This window comes from Sarcophilus harrisii, chromosome X (assembly GCF_902635505.1).
Source record: "Sarcophilus harrisii chromosome X, mSarHar1.11, whole genome shotgun sequence".
NCBI lineage: Eukaryota > Metazoa > Chordata > Mammalia > Dasyuromorphia > Dasyuridae > Sarcophilus > Sarcophilus harrisii.
Genome location: NC_045432.1, coordinates 69,524,623 through 69,548,121, shown reverse-complemented (window position 1 = coordinate 69,548,121; position 23,499 = coordinate 69,524,623). Strand labels below are relative to the sequence as shown.

The 23,499-nt window shown below is 35.5% G+C and overlaps 1 protein-coding gene across 1 annotated transcript in view; it reads right to left on the bottom strand.

Annotated features, from left to right (window-relative positions):
* The window catches only part of DIAPH2 (diaphanous related formin 2), an 868,850-nt gene that overhangs the window by 480,061 nt on the left and 365,290 nt on the right, over positions 1-23,499 (bottom strand). The gene's annotated exons all lie outside the window — the stretch shown is intronic.

Here is a 23,499-nt window from a genome sequence, read left to right as displayed (position 1 = left end):
GACTCATAGCCTCATGCAAATTCATACTTCAAAAACTATCCATACTTCAAAAATATCATAAAAAAATAAAAAGAAAAAACTCTGGCCAGCATAAATCTAATAAACCGTACTTGGCCTAAATGAAAATTCCCCATTATCAAAAATGGCACTATTTATGCATATAATGCATCCCTATGTTTAATGGGGAATTAAGCAAAAATGATAACATCTGCTGCATACTCATGTTTGATGCCTGAGAGAATAAAAATTGATTAATTCATTTGAACAGCTCCAGCTAATCCTAGATTTTGGGACAGACCTAATTGTTGTCATGTTGGCCTTCAACCAACATGTGAGGAAACTTTACAGAATTTCAATAGGTTAGGAACATGACATTACAATATAAGGCCAGACATTGTCATAAAGCTTTAGGACAGGGGCGAGAACCTGACCCCTACACCAAATAACATTCAAGGCAAGAACAGTCCTGATTTTTCGATATCACATGCTGTGCGTTTCTTTTTTTCCTTCACTCTTTCCCTTTCCCCTACATTTTGCTTTCCCTTGGGGCTAAATATATTGCTGGCCTGTGACTTAGGAAATGTATGGACACATTAATAAATGTAAAAACATCTGGGGAAAAGAAATTTGCATTATTCAAAAATACAATGTTTTTTGATATAAGGAAAAGGGCATATTGAGAGTTTTATGTTCCGAAAAAGAGGAATGAAGATTAAAGATTGATTTCTGTTTGTCCAGAGAATGGGAAAAAGATATATAAAAAGACTCATCTTATGTTTTCAAAATCAAAATACTTGTTGATGCATGAAAATTATTCATTTTTGTTTGCTTGCTGTTAATGGGATTTTGTGAAGTATTCCATTAAGGAAAACAAAGACTGATTTTGATAACTTGAGTGATTTTCACTACAGTGAAAACTAAATTAGAAAGATTAGGGATAATGTTATTAAAATTAGGAAAAAAACAATTATGCATACATCAAACTCTGTATCTCAATGATAAGTTTTAACTACCTAAACAAAGATTATGGAATGGATAAAGCCCCAAGAGGAAATAAGATTGGCATCTAGGCCTTTTTTTCTATTACTGTTACTCCATGCAACAGGTGTCCTGCTAGTTATTTTGGAAAGCTCCATCCTAGATACCACAGCAAGTCCTGACATGTTCTGCCTTTGTTCTTAGCAACTACACAAAAATAAACCCATTCTATGATTTAGCAAGATATTTCTTTTCTCTATTACAGTACTCAATTTCTCCATCTCTAAAATCAAGGAATTGCATTAGTTGATGCCAAAACTGTACCTTCACCTTTAAATATATCATCTTTTTAATTTTAAGAGCAATATTTTATAACTATTAAAGAAAGAAATTACATTAGGAATGACATTATAAGTAATGATATATCTCAATAATTATGTCTCTGGTATGAGTAAAAATCAACAAATTTTGAAAATGCCCTGTAAGGACTTCTTTAAAATAGTCCTTAATTTGGACTTTGTTACCAATTATTTTTGCTCCTCAATTCACCAATATCAAGTAGTCCATTGTGACTTGTTTTATATTTTTTCAGGAATCTGAAAATTTTTGAAAAAAGAACAAGCCCCAAATGACATATATTGTTTTGTTTTGTTTTGTTTTTTGGGGGGTGGTTATTGACATTAAATCTGTAAGGGAAAGACTTGATTTGCTTTTCTAGCATCTTAATAGAATTTCCTTATTCTTATCAAATATAAATTAATGTTGATATCTGGTTTTGGTGGTTTTCCATATTCAAGAAGGTTTTTCCACTTTAAATATGCTATAATTTTTTTTTTAAATACTGCTATAATAAAGCAATCACCAAGACAATTCCAATAGATATGGGATAGAAAATGTCACCTGCATACAAAAAGTACTATGGAGATTAAATATAGATTAAAACATACTATTTTTGCCTTTTAAATTTTGTTTGCTTTTTTCTCATGTTTTTCCCTTTTGTTCTGATTTTTGTTTACAGCATGATCAATATGGAAATATGTTTAAAATGATTGTAAAATGCAACTTATGTGAGATTGCTTGCTGCCTTGGTAAGGGAGAGGTAATGGAGACATGGAGGAAAAAAAAATTGGAACTCAAAAGTTTTGCAAAAACTGAATGTTGAAAACAATCTTTATGTGTATTGGAAATGCAAAATAGTATTGACATTTGAAAAATAAAATTAAAAAAAATAAAAAAATAAACCCATTCATAGAACTTGGATCCTGATTTGTGGCACCACTTTCCCTTACAGGACAAATACTGTACAACTAGCAATGCCCAGTAAGGTCAGTATAGAAACAAGATTCAGAATGAAATGATTTCTCTTGAATTTGTGGCAGATTAAAGTTTCTAGTAACTCTGGAAGTGTCAACTGGTGGCCAATGATTCAGGTGCCCTTGAAATATTTCACTGCTGGTAACCAATTGGCCAATACATTATAACAACATCAATAATAGTAATAATAATGGCTAGAAAAAAATATATATGCATAGCACCTACCGTGTGTTAGACACTGTAAAAACAAAGGTTAAGTGACTGACCCAGGCTGCACAGCTAATCCATGTGTAGTGCTGGATTCAGGCTCCAGGCTCTATTCATTGTCTCACCTAGTTGCCTCCTGACAATTATTTACATATTTTAACACTCATATGTAATTGATGGCAACTCCAAGCCACTGTCAATATAAAAGCAGACACCAAGGTGGAAGGCAAAAATAGTTGAGATGAGAGATGGGAAAGTGAGATGTAAGTATTGTCACTTTTGTCATTAAAAAAGTAGGCCTTTAGGAGTTCTCTACTTTAAATGGAAAGCTCAGTGTTCACTATTGAAGTCAGTCCCCTAGCTGAGGCCACTGTGGCTGACCTTCCCTCTAAGCCAATGGAAAGGATCATCATTCCCTGAGGTGAATTCACTCCACTAGGACCTGTTTTTCCCGTGAGATGCTATTACTTAAGTCCAGCAAACGGAAAAACAGTTTAGGTTTAAAAGATTTAAAAGTTTCCAAGTTTCAGCCTGAAAAATATCAGTAAGGGGAAGTTAAGAAGCAAAACCCCACAAAGAAAGCCTCCTCTTAATTCTCCCAGCAAGGAAATTGTTGTCATTTGAATAGATTTTTCTCTTCATCTTTTAGAGATCAAAACCTCCATTTTCTAATGACTGTCAGTGTGAGGAAAAAGAATTCCTCAACAAAACAGGGACCTTGAACTACTTTCCCCATTTTTGCAAGTACTCCACAAATACTTCCAAACTTTATTTTCTTTAAATGTTAATTGCCCACTTAAAGGTTAGTTTAGTGCAGGTATTGAACCCTGATGCCCTTTCCTTCTTGCCAAAACATAACCTTTCTTTCCCGTCTCAAAGCATCTCATTAAGTCACTCCAGTATTAGAAGAACATATTAAGTGTTCTTTATGATTAAGTCTACTCAGCCCGATTCAACAAATATTTAGTGAATGGCTCGAGTAAGAGACTTTTTCAGGCACTACAAGGGATCAAAAAGAAGACAAAACATTAATTACATATATGCCAGTGCTCATGCACTGAGGATTCAAAGAAAAGCAAAAAGAATTCCTGCCATAAAGGAGCCTCCAGTCTAAGAGGGCAGACCACATGTAAACAACCAAGTGAAAACAAGATGGACACTGGCTAAGCCAGAAGGTAGACTCAGAGAGAGTCCTAAGATTAAGGAGGACTGAGAACTGCTTCTTGCCAAAGGGGAGTCTTTAGATAAGACTTGAAGTAAGCCAGGGAAGTCAGGAGGCAAGGACAAGGAAGGAGACATGGAGAACGGCCAGCAAAAGTGCTCAGTTTGGGTAAGTAGAATGGCATGTCAAGTGTGGACGGTGTTACCGGATCCCAAAGCACTCAGAGGTAGTAAAGTATAAGTAGACTAGAAAAGTAGGAAGGGGCTAGGTTATAAAAGGCTTTGAAAGCCAACTCGAAGATGTTATATTTGGTCCTTGACATACAGAGAGCCAACAAAACTTACCAAAGAAGAGAAGGATATGGTCAGAGCTGCATTTTAGCGAGACTGACTTGACAGCTAGTGTTGGGTAGATTGGAGAGGCGAGAAATTTGAGGGAGGGAAAACAATCAGTATCTACTGTAAAAATTCAGGCATCAAGGGAGGAGGGCCTGAAGTAGGGTGGTAAGAATATCAGAGAAAAGAAGAGGAAGTATATGAGAAAAGCTGGAAATGACAGAACTTGACCACAGATTAGATATGGGAGGGTGAGAGAGAGTAAAGGATTGAGGATAATACCTAGGTCATGAGCCTGGTTGATGAGAAGGTGGGGGTCCCCCCCCCCACAGCAATACGGAAGCTTTGAAGTGGGGAGGCTTTAGGGGTAAGGCAAAAGACATGCTGAGTTTTAACATCTTTATGGGGCATCCAGTCCGGTAAGAGACACTTGGAAATGTGAGACTGGAGCGTCAGCAGAGATAAACAAGGATATGTGACAATCAGCTGCATAGAACTGATAAATGAAACCATGGGAGTTGGCGAGATCTCTACATGAAATAGTATAGATGAGAAAACGTGTTAAAAGGGGGAAAAGTCTACAGAAGCACAAAGGAAGGAGACAGTTCTAGCTCAGAGGGATCAGAAAAAATATCATGGAAGAAATAACATTTATTCTATATTTTGAAGAATGAATACAATTTTGAGAACCAAAAGAACATTTCCTGAAGAACAACATGAAGTCAAAGACAGTAGCAAGAAAGTACCTATTATATTTGAGGGTACACCATGCTCCCCCCAATCTCTTTCTATAGCTTTGTGAGGACAGTCAGTTATCTTTATAATTAAACAAGTTCTAAAGTAGAATAGTACCTCTAACTTATAACACAGATGTGTGTTCCACAAAGCCACCATTTGTTTGCTGTAAGAACGCAACAACACTGCCTTTAGCTTTAAAAATGAGGGGAGGATTAAGGAACAGGCCTGAAAGACTTGATCTAGAGTGCTACTTTTAACATACAAATTCTGTGACCCTATGCAAGGCATTCAACCTCCTAGGGCCTATGGCCAAACATCACAGAAAAGCTGGCACACTGGCCATCAATGGACTTGGTCTATTGCCTAAGAAACATTCTAACTTTGGACAGATTCATGCTGAAAACACTGACCCCTGGGTTATGAACTGGGATATGAACCCTTATGGCTCTGGAAGCTCCTAAAGCCTAGTATTCCACTGCGCATTGGTGGAGGAAATTCATATGGTACTGAAGAGAGCAGCTATGTTTATTGACAGTCATCAGTAATCCCTGCTGCTGGAGCAGGCTAAGGCAATGATCACTTGAACTAAGGACTTTAGAGGCAATGTAGGGCTAAAGACAAGTGGCTGTGCCCACTAAGACCAGCACCAATATGATGGGCCCGCAGAACAGACAGCCATTATGATAAGGAGGGGAGGAGTGGTTCAGGTCAGAAATGAGAAAAACTCAAAATTCCTGTTCTTATCAGTAGAAGATGGGGAACAGGAATGGGTGCTTGTAATTCTGGCTTAAAAAAGATATGGACACTCAGTCTCCAAAAATAATAAAAATTATTAGAGACAATCTTCTGTTTTAGGGACATATTTTGCATAATGCTGGCCCCAACTAAAAAGCCCTCTCAATACAATGGGAAGGAATATTACCAAAGCTTAGCATAATGCTGCAAACTTGACTATCTCACATCAGTGAGAGCTCAGCCCTAGGGATTCCTGCCCAACCTGTCACCTTGCTCCAATCTTCCCCCTTTGCATGTATACCCTGGGGCTAATCTGGCTTTCTCGCCTTCTGTTCTTGTGCTCTCTTGATGTGTCTCCACTGAATCCCCTGCCCTTCTAACCAGGTACCCCTCATCATACAACTCTTCAGTTTGATGCCTCTGGAACCAATTGCTCTGTCCAACACTGTGTCATTGTGAGAATAGTGTGTAATACAATGCAGTGTGCATCGGGTTGTTATACTCCCAGGGGGAAGCTTCTGCACTTCCTTCCATTAAATCTCTCTTTTCCTGACCAATGGACCAATTCCAAAGTCACCAGCTACCTATAGGGAATTTTCCACTTTGATATCCCAGCACTCTTTTTAAAAAAAAGGCATGTATTTTCTTCGGATGTTTGTTTTCTCAATTTCCCTTTTTTGGAGGGGATCAGTGTCACACCCACCCATTTTCCCACTTAGAAACTAGCAGACTGAAAACAGGCCTAGATGCAGAATTAAGAAAGACTACAGCCAAATCCTGGGTCCAAATTATGCCAATTATTAGGCAAATTATGTAGACTCAGTGAGCTTCATGTTTCTCCTCTATAGAATGAGAATAATAGTGTTCATGTTACCTCCTTCACAGAAGTAATAGGAGGAAAGAACTTTACAAGCTTTAAAGTTCTATAGAAAAGTTACTATTTAGTATGGTCTAGATTTCTAATCTCAAAGTTATTTTTTATTTCTCTACCTCTTCCATCCCTGGCATCTAATCAGTCACTAAGCCCTGCCCATTCTCCAGTCTCTTAAGTTCAAACCTTGCCGTCCATTTTCTAGTCCAGACAACAACACGTGAGACTTAAGCATTTTCTAATTTAAGTTCAATTAGATTCCTCAAAACTTTCTAATTCTGCATTCTATATTAATACAGGTTTACAACTCCTGTAATTAAAAAAGAAAAGTAACTGAATACATTATGCATGTAAAACAACTCCCACAAATGTCATGATCTTATTTGCAGGAGGAATCTATCATTTCTAAATTAATTTCTATGATTTATAATTAAGTCAAAAGATATTTATCAAAAAATACGCTTTTGGTGCCAACCATCTTTTATTCTGTTTCTGTCCCAATTTGTACTTAAAGAGAATCACAAATCATCAAGGCTTTAGATGATGGTGTTGAAATTCAAAATCCTCCTAAACAACATTCACACTCTTTTGATGACCAGAAAGCATGTGGCCCATTTGTGTTAGTATCTGCATTTGGAGAGTCCTCACAAAGAATAGTACAAATGGCACTTCGGGTACATTGCCTTTTTTGTGAAAATAGATTCTGTTTCAATGGCTCATTAATTAAAAAATTATTTCCATACAAAGTAGAAAGCCAAGAGAAGTGGACAGTCAGTTGATGTTCCACAATTTCTTGTATTTCTTTAAGAAGGAACTGAGTGGGGTATAGGGAGCCCAAGTTGACAACAACATAATTCCGCCTGTGACACAAGGTCAAAAAACAGAATCAAGGAGAGCTGTCACAATAGAACTACTCCAGTAAGGGAAGAGAAAGATAACTGGGAAAACATCCTCCTTCACTAAAGAGGAACTCCTTCTTTTCTGAGCCATGGATAGCTAGACTGAAATTCAAATCACTTCAACTGGAAAATTTGCAAAAATAAAGACGGTATCCTCCCGAAGCACTGGACAGAAAATATGGCAATGTTCTGAGATGTTCACAAGCGCCCTACTTAAATTACCTAGCTTGGCTATCATCACGCCAACACTAGAAAGCTGCCTTTGTTCCATGACTGCCCAACATAGCGCAAGGAAAATCAGAGACTCAGAAATGGAAGGGACCTCAATCATTGAAGGCCATCTATTTCAACTCCCTCATTTTCCAGAGGAGAAAAGTGAGACCCAGAAAATTTAAGTCAAAGAATAAATATGCAATTATTTGGCACTACTGTATATGCTAAGCCCAGTGCTAAACCTTGGGGATAGAAAGAAAAGTGCTGACTTAACAATATTCTTCTTTCAGTACTCTAGGGTCAAGTCAGATTAACCTTCTTGCTTCTCCTCCTATGATCCATCTTCCACCTCTTTGCCTTCATGTTAGCTGTCCTTTACACCTGGAAAGTACTTAAGCTTCACTCCCATCTTTTAGAATCTCTGCTTTATCTCTAGGATTGGCTCAGACACAACCTGCTAAATGAAGACTAGAATGGTTTTCCATCCAGGATTTAGTACCTTCTTTGCATATACCTTGCATTTATTTGGCATATTTCCTATAAATACTTACATACTTACACAATATTCTGCCCCCCCCCTTAAAATGTAAGCTCTTTGAAGTCAGAAAATGTTTCAATTTTGGTTTTGTCTTTCTAAAACAGAGAAAACTATCTGGCTTTTGGTAGTTACTTTGTAAATGCTTGCTGACTATATATGAGACAATGTAGTAATGGTAAGCAGAGGGCTGACCTAAAATTCAAGATGTCCAAAGCTTTCCTCCTGCCTCAATACATAATAGCCAAGTGACCACAGGCAAATCACTTAAATTCCTGGTATCCCTGGCAACTCCCCAATACTCTGTATATTATCATTACGAAAATGGAGAAAGTTTTTCCAGCGAGGTTTCCCATCAAGGAAGATAATATAATTCCCAAACCAACACCATTCTTTTGGCCACCATAAAGTCAGATTTGAAAGTCCACCACTAGAGGCTAAAAAAATCTTCTCTGAGCCTATACAGAGACAATATGTGTCTAGTCAACATTTTGGGAGCTTTCCTCTGATCTGTCTCAAAATTATCCATACCTCTTAAGAAAATGATCAAGTTTGAAGGAAAGAGATGATTTTGAAGTGACATGGTCAGTTTTAATATTCATAGATGCACAATTAAAATGAGTAAAATGAATGAATTCAAGAAAAATTAACTAGCTGAACAAAGAAAAAAATGAAATATCAAATCTTAGAGTTCATTTTATTTGAAATAATTCCCCAGAAGCAATATTCCAATAGATAACAGTATATCTACCCTGGGGTATCAGGTTTCAAAGAGACATTAATATCAGTAATAGTCCTTGCTTTATTTCTTAAAAATTGATTTGTTTTCCAAACTAGAAATACATGTACATATTTATTCTAACATACATTCAGCCAGAAGATCCCACTGAAATTAAATCTGAAACAATGAGATGGCAAAAAGCAAAATAGATTCTCAATCATGTTTGCGGAACACTATCAAAATAAATTGCTTATTACATACCAACATGCACAAGATGGTGAGTCAAGAGAGGGTCAGTGAATACAATTGTTATTTCATACATGTCTCACCATCTTCAATCTAGCATGCTATATCATTCAAAAAATATATTTTTTTTCCAAACAACAACAACAGTAGCAGCAGCAGGTAACATTTACTTAGTGCTTACGATGTATAAGACATTTTGCTAAGCACTTTACAATTAAACATATGTTATTTCTAAAAGGTGAGGACTAACAGAAATGAAAGAATTTTTGGCAGGAAAAAGATAAAAAAGAAAATGAATAAGGGAAGCAACAAACAAATTAGACAAAACTAACTATAATGTCTGTATAGAGAAGGACCAGTAATGAGCTTGATGATAAGGAGGGAGGGAGAAGCAATTATTAGAACTCAGGAATTTGTTCACTAAGGGACTCACCATAATGTCTTGCTGTCAGTTGGTCAATCAGAGATCAACAAGCACTCAGTAAGCACTTACTATGTGATAAGCACTGGGGAAACAAGGAAATGCCAAAACATGTCCCACTCTTGAGGATCATTCTCTCTAATAAAGGAGGCAACCAGTAAATAATTGGGAGCAAAGGAGGCTACAGAGTAGGCGGAAGGTAATTTCACAAGGGCAGCAACTGAACACCAGGGAAGTGGTTGGAAGGCAGAGGAAAAAATTGGGAGAATAACTAAGGCTTAGAAACACAAAGGTGACCATGAGGGATACAACATTCCTGGCATGTGAGAAACCCAATATAAAGACAGGTGACAGGAAAGAAAATATTATATTTAAAGACCTTAGAGATGGAAGAGTGTGTGGAGGAGAACAAAGTATAAGAAGTAGGAAGAGGGAAGGCTACAAAGGCCTTTAAGTGCCAAACTTCTCGATATTTGTTCCAGGGGATAATAATCTGCTCCAGGAGCTCACTGAACAGGACAGGAACATACTCAGACACTGGGCTTCCAAAAAAGCCTATTAGCTGAGTGGAGGATGGATTAGAGGGAGGAGAACGTTAACAAAGAAAGATCAACTAGATGCCTATTGCAACGGTACAAGCAAGAGCTGCTATAGGTGAAAAATAGCTCATCACAATCTCTGCTAGGGGAAGAAGACAATGACATATTGAGAAGGTACTCACAGGAAGATGTGGCAACAAACTACATATGTGGGTGAGTGGGAGAAAGGAGTCAAGTTTAACATCTACACTATGAGCTTAGGTGATTGCTAAGATGAATATTTGGTACCTACTGGCCTTCCTTCTACTTTTTTTTCATGATTGCATGAATTTGTGAACTTTTGGTCCTTTCAAATAAATTTTATTATTTTTCATCTCTACATCGTAATCATTTGATACTTTGAATGGTATGGAACTTGATATGTAAATCATTTTGTGGTTATTTCCATCACATTGGCTCAAACTACCAATGAACAAGTAAATATGTTTCTAATTAGGAACAAGGCAGAGTCAAGATGGCAGATAAAAGGCAGGGACTTGACTGAGCTGTAATAAAACTCCTCCAAAGACTTTTAAATAATGCCTTAAAACAAATGCTGAAGTGGCAAAATCCACAAAAGACCGGGGCAAAAACAATTTTCTATCCCAACACAACTTAGAAGTTTGGCACCCAAGGTCCTTCTCATCAGGTAAGATAGAGCCCAATCAACTTCAGGGTGTACTAACACAGAGCAGGCCCTGGCAAACCAGGAACAGGTATTGGGGGTGACTGAATCAGCATCTGCAGCAGCTGTTTCTGGAAATCTCAGCCCAAAGTAGATAAGAAGTTTAACAACTGGTCAAAAGGAAATAACAGAGGTCTCTTCACTGGCACAGGGGGTAGGGACAGAAAAGAATCCTTGTGGTCACTCACAGACTACAGAACAGTCCAGTAGAGTAGAAAACATCCCTCTCTTCTTTGATAATACCATTGTGGAAAAACTGAAAATTTGCTGCTGCCTAGAAGTATCTACACAAACAGTTGCAAAAACCTCTGTAGCTTGGGACAGGGGACCTTGCATCCCTCGAAGCAGAGCCTCACTTTATCATAGGGTTAAAAGTCAAGTCAAGAAATAGGCTAAAAAATGAGCCAACAAAAAAAATCTGGTTCCAGAAGGTTACTTTCATAACAAGGAAGATCAAAGCACACACTCAGAAGACAGCAAAGTCAAAATTTCTACACCCAAAGCCTCCAAGGAAAATATGAATTGGTTTTAGGCCATGGAAAAACTCAAAAAAGGTTTATAAAAACAAGTGAGAGATAGAGGAAAAATTAGGAACATGAGACTGATGCAAGAAAATCATGAAAGGGGGTGGAGCCAAGGTAGAGCCAAACTTGGACACAAGTTTCTTTCTGATCATGTCCTCTGACCCTCAGCCTAATTAGCAAATCCAGCCTCTGAATTAATTCTGGACTGGCAGAATCCACAAATGTTGGGAGGGCAACAAATTACCAGCAGAAGATAATTTTGAAGCTCTCCAGAAAAGGTCTGTTTCAATCTGGCACATATTCCAGGGAGTGCAGGCAGTGCAGAGTCCTGGGGTGGTGAGTGCTGGAGAATCTATAGGAAGGCAACTATAGCAGTGTTGGTTACTCTGCCCTGGTTGCAAGTCAGTAGATCAGCAGAGAAGTTAGAACATCCAACACAAACACAAAACATAATAGTGGACCCCAAAATGCCAGAAACTCACGGGATCTGGCCACACCCACTCTATACCAGGAGTGAGTCAGCACAGACTCAGCACAGCCACTGCCACTTGTAGAAAATGCTTGGACAACCTCCCCTGCCCTAAAAGCAGATCTCAACTTTTTTAAAAAAATGAATGAAAAAGCAAAAAGAACTCTGAGCATAGATAGTTTCTATGGTGAAAGAGAACAGATTTCAAACCCTGAGAAGACTAAAAGCACATTGTCTCCAGATAAAGCCCCAAAGGGTACAATAAATTGGTCCCCATCACACAAGGTTCACCTACAAGAAATTACAATAGATCTTAAAAGAGAGCTGGAGGAAAAATGGGGAAAGGAAATGAGAACTTTACAAGGGTTTGGAAAAGGAAATACAGAAAATATCTGAAGAAAATTCATTACAAAATAGACTTAGTGAAATGGAAGCATATAACTCCTTAAAAATTAGAGTTGACAAAATGGAAAAAGAAAACAACTTTCTAGAAAACAGAAATTGTGAAATTGAAAAAGAAAATAACACCTTAAAAAGAGAATTTGTGAAATGGAAAAAGAAATTAACTCCTAAAAAAAGAATTTGTGAAATGGAAAAAACCCACAAAACAAAACAATTCATTTAAACACTCAATTGGACAAATACAAAAATAACTAAAAAAAAAAAGTAAATGAAAAAAACAATTCACTAAAAATCAGAACTGAACAAATAGAAATGGACAACCCAATGAGACATTAAGAATCAGTCAAGCAAAACAAAAAAAAAAAAAAAGAAAGAAAGAAAGAAAGAAGGAAAAGAAAAGAAAAGAAAAGAAAAAACAAAGAAAATATAAAATACTTGGGAAAACAAATGACCTGGAAGATAGATCTAGGAGAGAAAATTTAAAGATTACTGGACTTCCTTAAAAACCATGATAAAAAAGAGCCTAGACATTATTTTTCAGGAAATCACCAAAGAAAACTGCCCTGATGTCACAGACTAGAAGGTAAAATAGCCATTGGAAGAATTCACCAAACACCTCTTGAAAGAGACTCCAAAGTTAAAACTCCAAGGAATATCGTGGCTAAATTTCAGAACTATGGGACCAAGAAAAAAATATTGCAGGCAACCAGAAAAAAACAACTAAAATACTGAGGAGTCACAATCAGGATTACCCAGGACTTAGCAGCTTCCACTTAAAGGATCGAAGGACCTGAAATCTGATATTCTGAAAGGCAAAAGAACTTGGAATGCAGCCAAGAATAAACTACATTACTAAACTGAGCATTTTCTTTCAGGGAAGAAGATAGACATTCAATGAAATGGGTAAATTCCACTTATTTCTGATGAAAAGACCAGAGCTGATCAAAAATTTTGACTTCCAAATATATTTATTCCATATTCCAAATTCAAGAGAAGCATAAAAGGTATTAAGAATTCTTGAGAACTATATCCCTGTTATGGGTATACATAGATAGTGCTTGTATAATTCGATTTTACTGTTATAATATAAAAAAGAAACTAGAGGTAAAAAGGGGATTATAACAGAAAAAGGGAAAAGTGGAGGGAAAAAGAGGGAAATTACATCTCATGAAGATGCAAAAAACCCTATTGAAGGAAAGAAGGAAAGGGGATGAACATTGTGTGAATTTTAGTCTCATCAGATTTGGTTCAAAGAGAGAATATTAGACATATTTGGTTACACAAAGAAACTTCTCTCACCTTATAGGAAAGTAGGAGGGGAAAGGGAAAGAGGTAAGCTAATAGAAGGGAAAACGGAAATAATAGGGGAAAGGTTAAGAAAGGGGGAAGGGTTCTAAAGAGGGAGGGCTGCTTGAGGCAATTGGTAGTCATAAGTATAATACTGGGGAGAAGGGAAAAGGAAAAAGGAAAGAGAAAAGCATAATTTGGGGTAAATAAGATGGAGGGAAATACAGAGTCAGTAGTTTTAACTATAAATGTGAATGGGGTGAACTTTCCCATAAAGCAGAAGTGGATAGCAGACTGGATTAAAAATCAGAACCCTACAATATGTTGTGTACAAGAAACATTTAAAACAGAAAGATACATACAGAGTAAAGGTAAAAGGGAGGAGCAGAATCTATTATGCTTCAAGTAAAGTTAAAAAAAAAGCAAGGGTAGCCATTCTGATCTCAGATCAAGAAAAGCAAAACTCGACCTAATTAAAAGAGATAAGAAAGGAAACTGTATCTTGCTAAAGGCTACCATAGACAATGAAGCAATATCAATATGAAACATATATGCATCAAGTGATATAGCATCGAAATTGCTAAAGAGGTTAAGAGAGCTGCAAGAAAAAGCAGACAGAAAACTATAATAGTGGAAGATCTCAACCTTGCTCTCCCAGAACTAGATAAACTGAGCCACAAAATAAGAAAGAAGTTAAAGAAGTATATACAATCCTAGAAAAGTTAAGTATGATAGATCTTTATTACAAGATTGGGCTAAGACTTTAGAAGAACATAAGATAGTTTACCTCTCAGATCTGTGGAGGAGGAAAGAATTTGTGACCAAAGAAGTAGAGATCATTATTGATCACAAAACAGATAATTTTGATTATATTAAGTTAAAAATTTTTGTACAAACATAACTAATGCAGACAAGATTAGAAGGGAAACAATAAATTGGGAAGACATTTTTACATTCAAAGGTTCTGATAAAGGCCTCATTTCTAAAATGTATAGAGAATTGATTCAAATTTATAAGAATTCAAGCCATCCTCCAATTGATAAATGGTCAAAGGATCTGAAAAGACAATTTTCAGATGAAGAAATTGAAACTTTCTAGTCATATGAATAGGTGCTCTAGCAGTTACCAAAACCATTTGGTATTGGCTAAGGAATAGATTAGTTGATCAGTAGAATAGGTTAGGTTCAAGGGATAAAACAGTCAACAAATATAGCAACCTAGTCTTTGACAAACCCAAAGACCCCAGCTTTTGGGATAAGAACTTACTGTTTGATAAAAATTGCTGGGAAAATTGGAAAATAATATGGCAGAAACTAGGCATGGATCCATACTTAACACCGTACACCAAGATAAGGTCAAAATGGGTTCATGACCTAGGCATAAAGAATAAAATTATTAATAAATTAGAGGAACACAGGATAGTTTACCTCTCAGACCTGTGCAAGGGGAAGGACTTTATGACCAAAGCAGAACTAGAGATCATTACTGATCACAAAATAGAAAATTTCGATTATACCAAACTGAAAAGGTTTTGTACAAACAAAACTCATGCAGACAAGATTAGAAGGGAAGAAATAAACTGGGAAAATATTTTTACAGTCAAAGGTTCTGATAAAGGCCTCATTTCCAAAATATATAGAGAATTAACTCTAATTTATAAAAAATCAAGCCATTCTCCAATTGAAAATGGTCAAAGGATATGAACAGACAATTCTCAGATGAAGAAATTGAAACTATTTCTAGTCATATGAAAAGATGCTCCAAGTCATTATTAATCAGAGAAATGCAAATTAAGACAACTCTAAGATACCACTACACACCTGTCAGATTGGCTAAGATGACAGGAAAAAATAATGATGATTATTGGAGGGGATGTGGGAAAACTGGGACATTGATGAATTGTTGGTGGAGTTGTGAACGAATCAAACCATTTTGGAGAGTAGTTTGGAACTATGCTAAAAAAGTTATCAAATTGTGCATACCCTTTGATCCAGCAGTGTTACTACTGGGCTTATATCCCAAAGAGATTATAAAGAAGGGAAAGGGGCCTGTATGTGCACGAATGTTTGTGGCAGCCCTTTTTGTAGTGTCTAGAAACTGGAAACTGAATGGATGTCCATCAGTTGGAGAATGGCTGAATAAATTGTGGTGTATGAATATTATGGAATATTACTGTTCTGTAAGAAATGACCAACAGGATGATTTCAGAAAGGCCTGGAGAGACTTACACGAACTGATGCTGAGTGAAATGAGCAGGACCAGGAGATCATTATATACTTCAACAACAATACTATATGATGACCAGTTCTGATGGACCTGGCCATCCTCAGCAATGAGATCAACCAAATCATTTCTAATGGAGCAGTAATGAACTGAACTAGCTATGCCCAGAAATAGAACTCTGGGTGATGACCAAAAACCATTACATTGAATTCCCAATCCCTATATTTATGCACACCTGCATTTTTGATTTCCTTCACAAGCTAATTGTACAATATTTCACAGAGTCTGATTCTTTTTATACAGCAAAATAATGTTTTGTTCATGTATATTTATTATGTATCTAATTTATATTTTAATGTATTTAAATCTACTGGTCATCCTGCCATCTAGGGGGGGGGTGGGGGGTAAGAGGTGAAAAACTGGAACAAGAGATTTGGCAATTGTTAACGCTGTAAAGTTATCCATGCATATAACCTGTAAATAAAAGGCTATTAAATAAAAAAAAAAAATGAATAGGTGCTCTAAATCAGTACTGATCAGAGAAATGCAAATGAATGCAAATCTGAGATACCACTACACACTTCTCAGATTTGCTAAGATGACAGGAAAAGATAATAATGAATGTTGGAAGGAATGTGGGAAAACAGGGACACTTGATACATTATTAGTGGAACTGTGAACAGATCCAACCATTTGGAACTACACTCAAAAAGTTATCAAACTGCACATACCCTTTGACCCAGCAGTGTCTCTATTAGGCCTATATCCCAAAGAGATACTAAAGAAGGGAAAGGGACCTGTATGTACCAAAATGTTTGTGGCAGCCCTATTTGTAGTGGCTAGAAACTGGAAACTGAGTGGGTGCCCATCAGTTGGAGAATGGCTGAATAAATTGTGGTATATGAATGTTATGGAATATTATTGTTCTGTAAGAAATGACCAGCAGGATGATTTCAGAGAGGCCTGGAGAGAATTATAGGAACTGATGCTAAGTGAAATGAGCAGAACCAGGAGATCATTATACACTTCAACAACAATAGTATATGAGGATCAATTCTGATGGACGTGGCCATCCTCAGCAATGAGATGATTCAAACCAGTTCCAATTGTTCAGTGATGAAGAGAGCCATCTACACCCAGAGAGAGGATTGTGGGAACTGAGTGTGGATCACAACATAGCATTTTCACTCTTTCTGTTGTTTGCTTGCATTTTGGTTTTTTTTCTCAGTTTTTTTTTCCTTCTTGATCTGATTTTTCTTGTGCAGCAGGATAACTGTATAAATATGTATACATACATTGGATTTAACATACTTTAACATATTTAACATGTATTAGACTACTTACCATCTAGGGGAGGGGTGAGAGGAAGGAGAGAAAAATTTGGACCACAAAGTTTTGCAAGAGTCAATGTTGAAAAATTACCCCTGCATATGTTTTATAAATAAAAAGCTTTCATTTAAAAAAAAAAAAAAAAAAACACTAACACAAGTTTTAGCAGCTTCTTAATTAAAAGGATCTGTGGGCTTGGGATATGATATTCCAAAGAGCAAAGGACCCAGGATTATAACTAAGAATCACCTATCCAGCAATGGTGAATAATTTTGGGGGGAAAACACGTACATTCAACAAAATGGAAGATTTTCAAGCATTATTGCTGAAAAGCCTAGAGTTAAAAAAAATTGACTTCAAGATCCAAGAAACAAAAAGGGAAACAGGAAAGGGAATTCAAAAGGACTTAATAAGGTCAAACTATTTTCATTCCTACATAGAAAGATGATACTTGTAACTTTTTCATTACTAGGGCAGGTTAAGCATGAGTATAAATTAAATATGATGGGATAACTAAAAAAAATAAAATTCAGGTATGAGAGAGGAATGCACTGAGGAAAGGGAAAGAAATAGGTAGAAAGAGATGAATTATTTCACATAAAAGTCAAGAAAGAGCTTTTACAGGGAGGAGAAGATGGGGCAAGTTACAGAGAATGCTTGTGTCTTACTCTCACTGGAATTGGTTCAAAGAGAGAATAACATATACATTCAATTGTATATACAAACTTATCTTACCTTACAAGTAAGTAAACAGGGTATGGTGCTTATAAAGGGGAGGGTGGATTAGGGGATATAGTAATCAGGAGCAAAACACTTTTGAGCAAGGATAGGGTGAAAGGAGAAAGAGGATAGATTAAATGGGGGGGGGTAGAATATGATAGAGGAAAATACCAATAGCAATTATAACTTGAAAAAAATTTTTGAAGCGAGTTTCTCTGATAAAGGTCTTATCTCTCAAGTATATAGAAAAATGAGACAAATTCATAAAAAGTAGGAGCTGTTCTCCAAGTGGCAAATGATTAAAATATACCAAGTCACTTTTTAATTGAAGCAATCAAAGCTATCTATAGCCATATAGTGAAAAAAAATTCTCTTAATCACTACTGATTGGAGGAATGCAAATTAAAACAATACAGAGGTAATATCTTGTACATATTATATTGCCTAATAGGACAGAAAAGGAGAATGACAAATGTCTGGAGAGAATATGGGAAAACTGAGATACTGATACATTGTTGGTGGAATTGTGAAATGATCAACCATTATGTGGAACAATTTGGAATTATGCCCAAATATTTATAGCAGCAATATTCTGGTAGCAAAGAAACTGAGGAACTGCCCATCATTTGGAAAATGGGTGAACAATTTGTGGTATATTATAGTGAAGGAATACTATTGTGATATGAGAAATAATAAGGATGCTCTCAGGAAGACCTGGAAAGACTTACTAAACTAATGAAAAGTGAAATGAATAAAACCAGGAGAATACTGCACACAGTAACAGCAGTATTATAAGATGATTAACTGTGAATGACATTAGGTATTCTCATCAATACAATGATCCAAGACAAGTCTGAAGGAATTATGACAAACGTTATCTTATCTCCAGCAAAAGAACTGATAGAGTCTGAATCCATATGAAAACATATTTTTTTCCTTTCTTGATTTTTCTTGGGTCTATGTTTTCCTTTATAATATGACTAACATGAAAATATGCTGTGTGTGGATACACCTGTATAAGTTATATTAAATTGCATGCCTTTTCAATGAGGGTGGTGGGGAAGAAAAGAGAAAATTTGGAATTTAACTTTTAAAATGAATGTTGAAAATTGCTTTTCCATGTAATTAGGGGAAAATAAAATATTAAATTCAAAAAAAAGAAAAACTAAACAAGATATGACTTCAATTATTTAGATCTGTATATTTATATTAGTGTTTTCTGATCAAATACAATCAAAGTTCTTGGTTATCTTTGTACATAGACAATCAAATATTTAATGCATTTTGTGGCAATTTTAAAAAGAAATTTTTCTTCTCTCTCTCAAGTTTCATTAATAATACAGAGAAATGTTTACATTTTATGAGAATTGTGAGGCACTTTGATGGTGTTTAATAGAGCTCCAAAAAGACCCAAATTCAAATCTAACCTCATATCTATTAGTCCTTTAACAGAAGGAAAGTCCATTAACTTCTGCTTGTCTCACTCTTCTCAACTATAAAAGAGATAATAATGCCACCTATTTTCAGGGTTGCTGTGAGGATCAAGTGACATACTATTTGTAAGGCACTGAGAAGAATACATGGCACAAAGTAGATAGTACATAAATGTTTATTCCCATACCATTTATTTTATTTTCTGTAGCTTTTCAGAAATGTTTTAATCAATATTTAACTAATCCTCTAACATTCTGTAAGTAAACTCTCATGTCGTTTGAAAAAAATTTATTTCTCCTTTCCCTAAGCTTATTACCACAATTTCTTTTAGTTATCTGACCTAGTATTTCCAGTACTGGACTAAGTAACAATAGTTATTAAAAAGAGTTCTTTGATTTACTCCTAATGTCACTAGACAGGCCTCTAATTTATCCCCAGTACATACAATGCAAACTCTTTAGACAGATACTATTTGATAGTATCCATTTATTTTTCTGCTTACCCCCCAAGACAAATGGACAATGAATGTTGAGGGTTTTTTTTTACTGTACCTACCGATACATATACTTTTAAAATCATTCTTATTGATGTAACCTAGTATATTTATAATTTTCTTGATATCCAAACTGTGCATACCCTTTGATCCAGCAGTGTCTCTACTGGGATTATATCCCAAAGAGATTATAAAGAAGGGAAAGGGACCTGTATGTGCACGAATGTTTGTGGCAGCCCTTTTTGTAGTGGCTAGAAACTGGAAACTGAATGGATGTCCATCAGTTGGAGAATGGCTGAATAAATTGTGGTATATGAATATTATGGAATATTACTGTTCTGTAAGAAATGACCAACAGGATGATTTCAGAAAGGCCTGGAGAGACTTACACGAACTGATGCTGAGTGAAATGAGCAGGACCAGGAGATCATTATATACTTCAACAACAATACTATATGATGACCAGTTCTGATGGACCTGGCCATCCTCAGCAACGAGATCAACCAAATCATTTCCAATGGAGCAGTAATGAACTGAACCAGTTATGCCCAGAAAAAGAACTCTGGGAGATGACTAAAAACCATTACATTGAATTCCCAATCCCTATATTTATGCCCACCTGCATTTTTGATTTCCTTCACAAGCTAATTGTACACTATTTCAGAGTCTGATTCTTTTTGTACAGCAAAATAACGTTTTGGTCATGTATACTTATTGTGTATCTAATTTATATTTTAATGTACTTAACATCTACTGGTCATCCTGCCATCTGGGGGAGGGAGTGGTGGGTAAGAGGTGAAAAATTGGAACAAGAGGTTTAGAAATTGTTAATGCTGTAAAGTTACCCATGCATATATCCTGTAAATAAAAGGCTATTAAATAAAAAAATAAAAAATAAAAAAAAAATTTTCTTGATATCGAACCAACATTTCATTCTTGTTATAAAACCAAACTGGATATCCTATTGAGACATACTGCTATAGCTTCTTTGCTAATATTTTATTTCAATTTTTTTGTACTGATCCTATAGTTTAATTTTTACTGATTCTAACTGGTTTATGTATTAAGATTAAATTTGTCCATAGAAAGAATCTGGTAGGATTTCTTATGTTCCTATTTCAGCAATTCTGAAATCGATTGCTCAGTGAACGTTTAATACAATTAATTTAAAAATCAAGGTGATGGTCAAGGTCCTTCTTTTGGAAGTTCATTCATGGCAGAGATTTGTTTATGAAAATCTTGCATTTCTTATTCTGTTCATCTAAGCTTTCTGTATTAAAAAAAATTCACTCATTTTATTTAAATCATCAGTTTTATTAGAATGTAGATGGGCAAAGTACTTTCTAATGATTTCAATTACTTTTTCATTTGTTGAGAATTTTTTTTCATTTTGATGTCAGTAATTGGTACTCTTTCATTTTAAATAATGGTGTATATGTATTGTTATTTTAATGTTTATTTGGCTTTTTAGTCATAAGCCCAATTCAGAGGTCTGTGCTTCCTCTGCTCTGTTGATGAAAGTGTTTAGAGATATAAACTTTCCCCCCAAAGACTGGTTCTTTGGCTGCATTCCAAGTATTCTAGTATGTTGGCTTACTGTAGTTATTTTGAGAAAATTAACTATTGTTTTTGTGATTTATTCTTTGACACATGTTCTTTAGCAATGTTATTTATTGTTCTTTCATGTTTTTATTTAAACAAACATACATGGAACACCAGAACCATTAAATAATCTTTTATTGACCACAACACAATAAAAATTATAATCAGAAAGTGGCGTTGGAAAAAGAGTTTTAAGTGGAGTCTAAATAACGTAATTAAGTTACTAAAGCTTAAAACTATATACTGAAACTTAAAGAGACACCCCATATATGCCAACTGTTAATAAGTCTTTGATAACAAATCCTTTTCATGGAAATTTGATACAAACATGTTTTCCCCCATTTGATGGCTTCCCTTGTTATCTTAAGTCTAATTAATTTTCTGTATACAGAAACAATGAATAACTTCGGCAAGTACCAGAATGTAAAATAAACCCACAAAAATAATCAGTCTTTCCATTTATTAAAAACAACACTTGACAAGAAAGAAGAAATTCCACTTATAATAATTTTAAAATGCATTAAATATCTGTCAGATGAACAACCAAGACACACTCAAAATATATACAAATAAAACAACACCACACTCTACATAGAAATAAAAGATGGTTTAAATAATTGGACAGATGTTTATTGTACCATTTCAAAATGATAAAAACGATGACACTTGTAAATAATATTGTTCACCTCATGCTATGCCAAATTACCAAAGGATTATGTTATAAAATGAGGCAAAATAATTATAAAAGGCCTATGAATTCTAGGGAAATATTTTCTTAAAAGAAGGAACAAAGGAAAATCAGTACTTAAACTATATTATAAAGCAATAATCATTAAAAGCATTTAATATTGATTTAAAATGAATGGTTAATCACTGAAAAAGACAAGTTAAACAAGATCTGGAAGCCATCTAATCAAGGACCCTGTTTTTTAGTAAAAACAACCAATGGGGCAAGGACACTTTTTAAGCAGATCTACAGGAACAACTGACCCTCTCAAATCTTCATGCTTCCTGACACATCTGAAGCATTTGTCCTTGGTGACTGATCACTTTCCACTCTTTTACCACAATACTCTCCTCCATGTGCCCACCAATCATTCCGGAAGCTCCAAGTTCCTTGCTGTTCCTCAAACAGAATTCTCCATTTCCCAAATCCATGTTTTTGCTCTACCTCCCATCCCAACCCCCAGCCACTCAGTTGTAAGTTCTTTCTTCGCTAAAGTTATCTTGTGTATATGTGGGGTAGGGGTGGGGACTGGTGACGATATGCATCTAAATGTTGTCCATTCTTAGAATTTTCTATTTCTCCCAAGATGAAGCCCAAATTCCTTACCAGTGCATTCAATGTTCTTCAGAATCTCACACCCATCAGTCTGTCCTAAAAGTATTCACCTTTACAAACACTTCACTCTATCCCAAATGTTTTATTCACTGTCCTGCAAATATACCTAGACTATCAGTTGGAGAAGACCAAAGTAGCCACTGGGAATGTCAGTCTGACCTTTTCCTATGCAAATTTAACAGGACCCAATTCCAAACTCAACTCTTCCCTTGCTTTCTTTAACCATCCCAAAAGAAATTATTTCACTGTCTTGGCAATTAACCAGGACCTGGTCCTATGCCATTTCTAGCCAGTGTAAATGAAATATTTTTGCCTGTTTTACATTGACTATTTACATTCACACAGAATTTCTCTCCCCTTTTATATAATAAGTTAAATGAGGGTAGAGACTGTGGCTTATACTTCTAGCACAAATCATCCAGTCTAAGAACTCTCACCAGAAAGATTTGATCTTTTATATTTTTCAGGAAATGGGAATGCATCAAATATATTTTAAAACTTTTGGTTTAAGTGGGAAAATTTTAGAATTTTATCCTAAACAAAGGTACATAATAATTATGATTACAAATATTCAAAATAATATAAGTTACTCTGCATTTCAAAGACAAGGACTAGATGAACATGTCTGTCTTTGCACAATTCCTCTAATTTTTTTTTTTTATTTGGGAAAAATAGTTATATTAATGCAGGAGAAAGAAATAGGAGAGGGATGTAAAGAAAGGTAGATGAGACTAATATAGCAAATTTTCATCTTTGGGCACTGAGATATGATATGCAAAGTTCATCTAAATATTCTTGATTTTGAAAGTTAACCCTCTATTCTGGGATAGAAATCTCAAGTCTATCCCTTTATAAGAGATTTAGTGCTTCTAATTGCCATACAAACTCAACCATCAATGCAGAGGGCTTTTTATAGAATTTTTTCCTCTTGTTTAAAAATATGTTCCTTCTCCTTCTCCTTCTCAAAATAACTTGGGTTAAGTGACTTGCCCAGAGTCAAAATCTTGTACAAGAATCTCAGATCCAATAGGAAGGC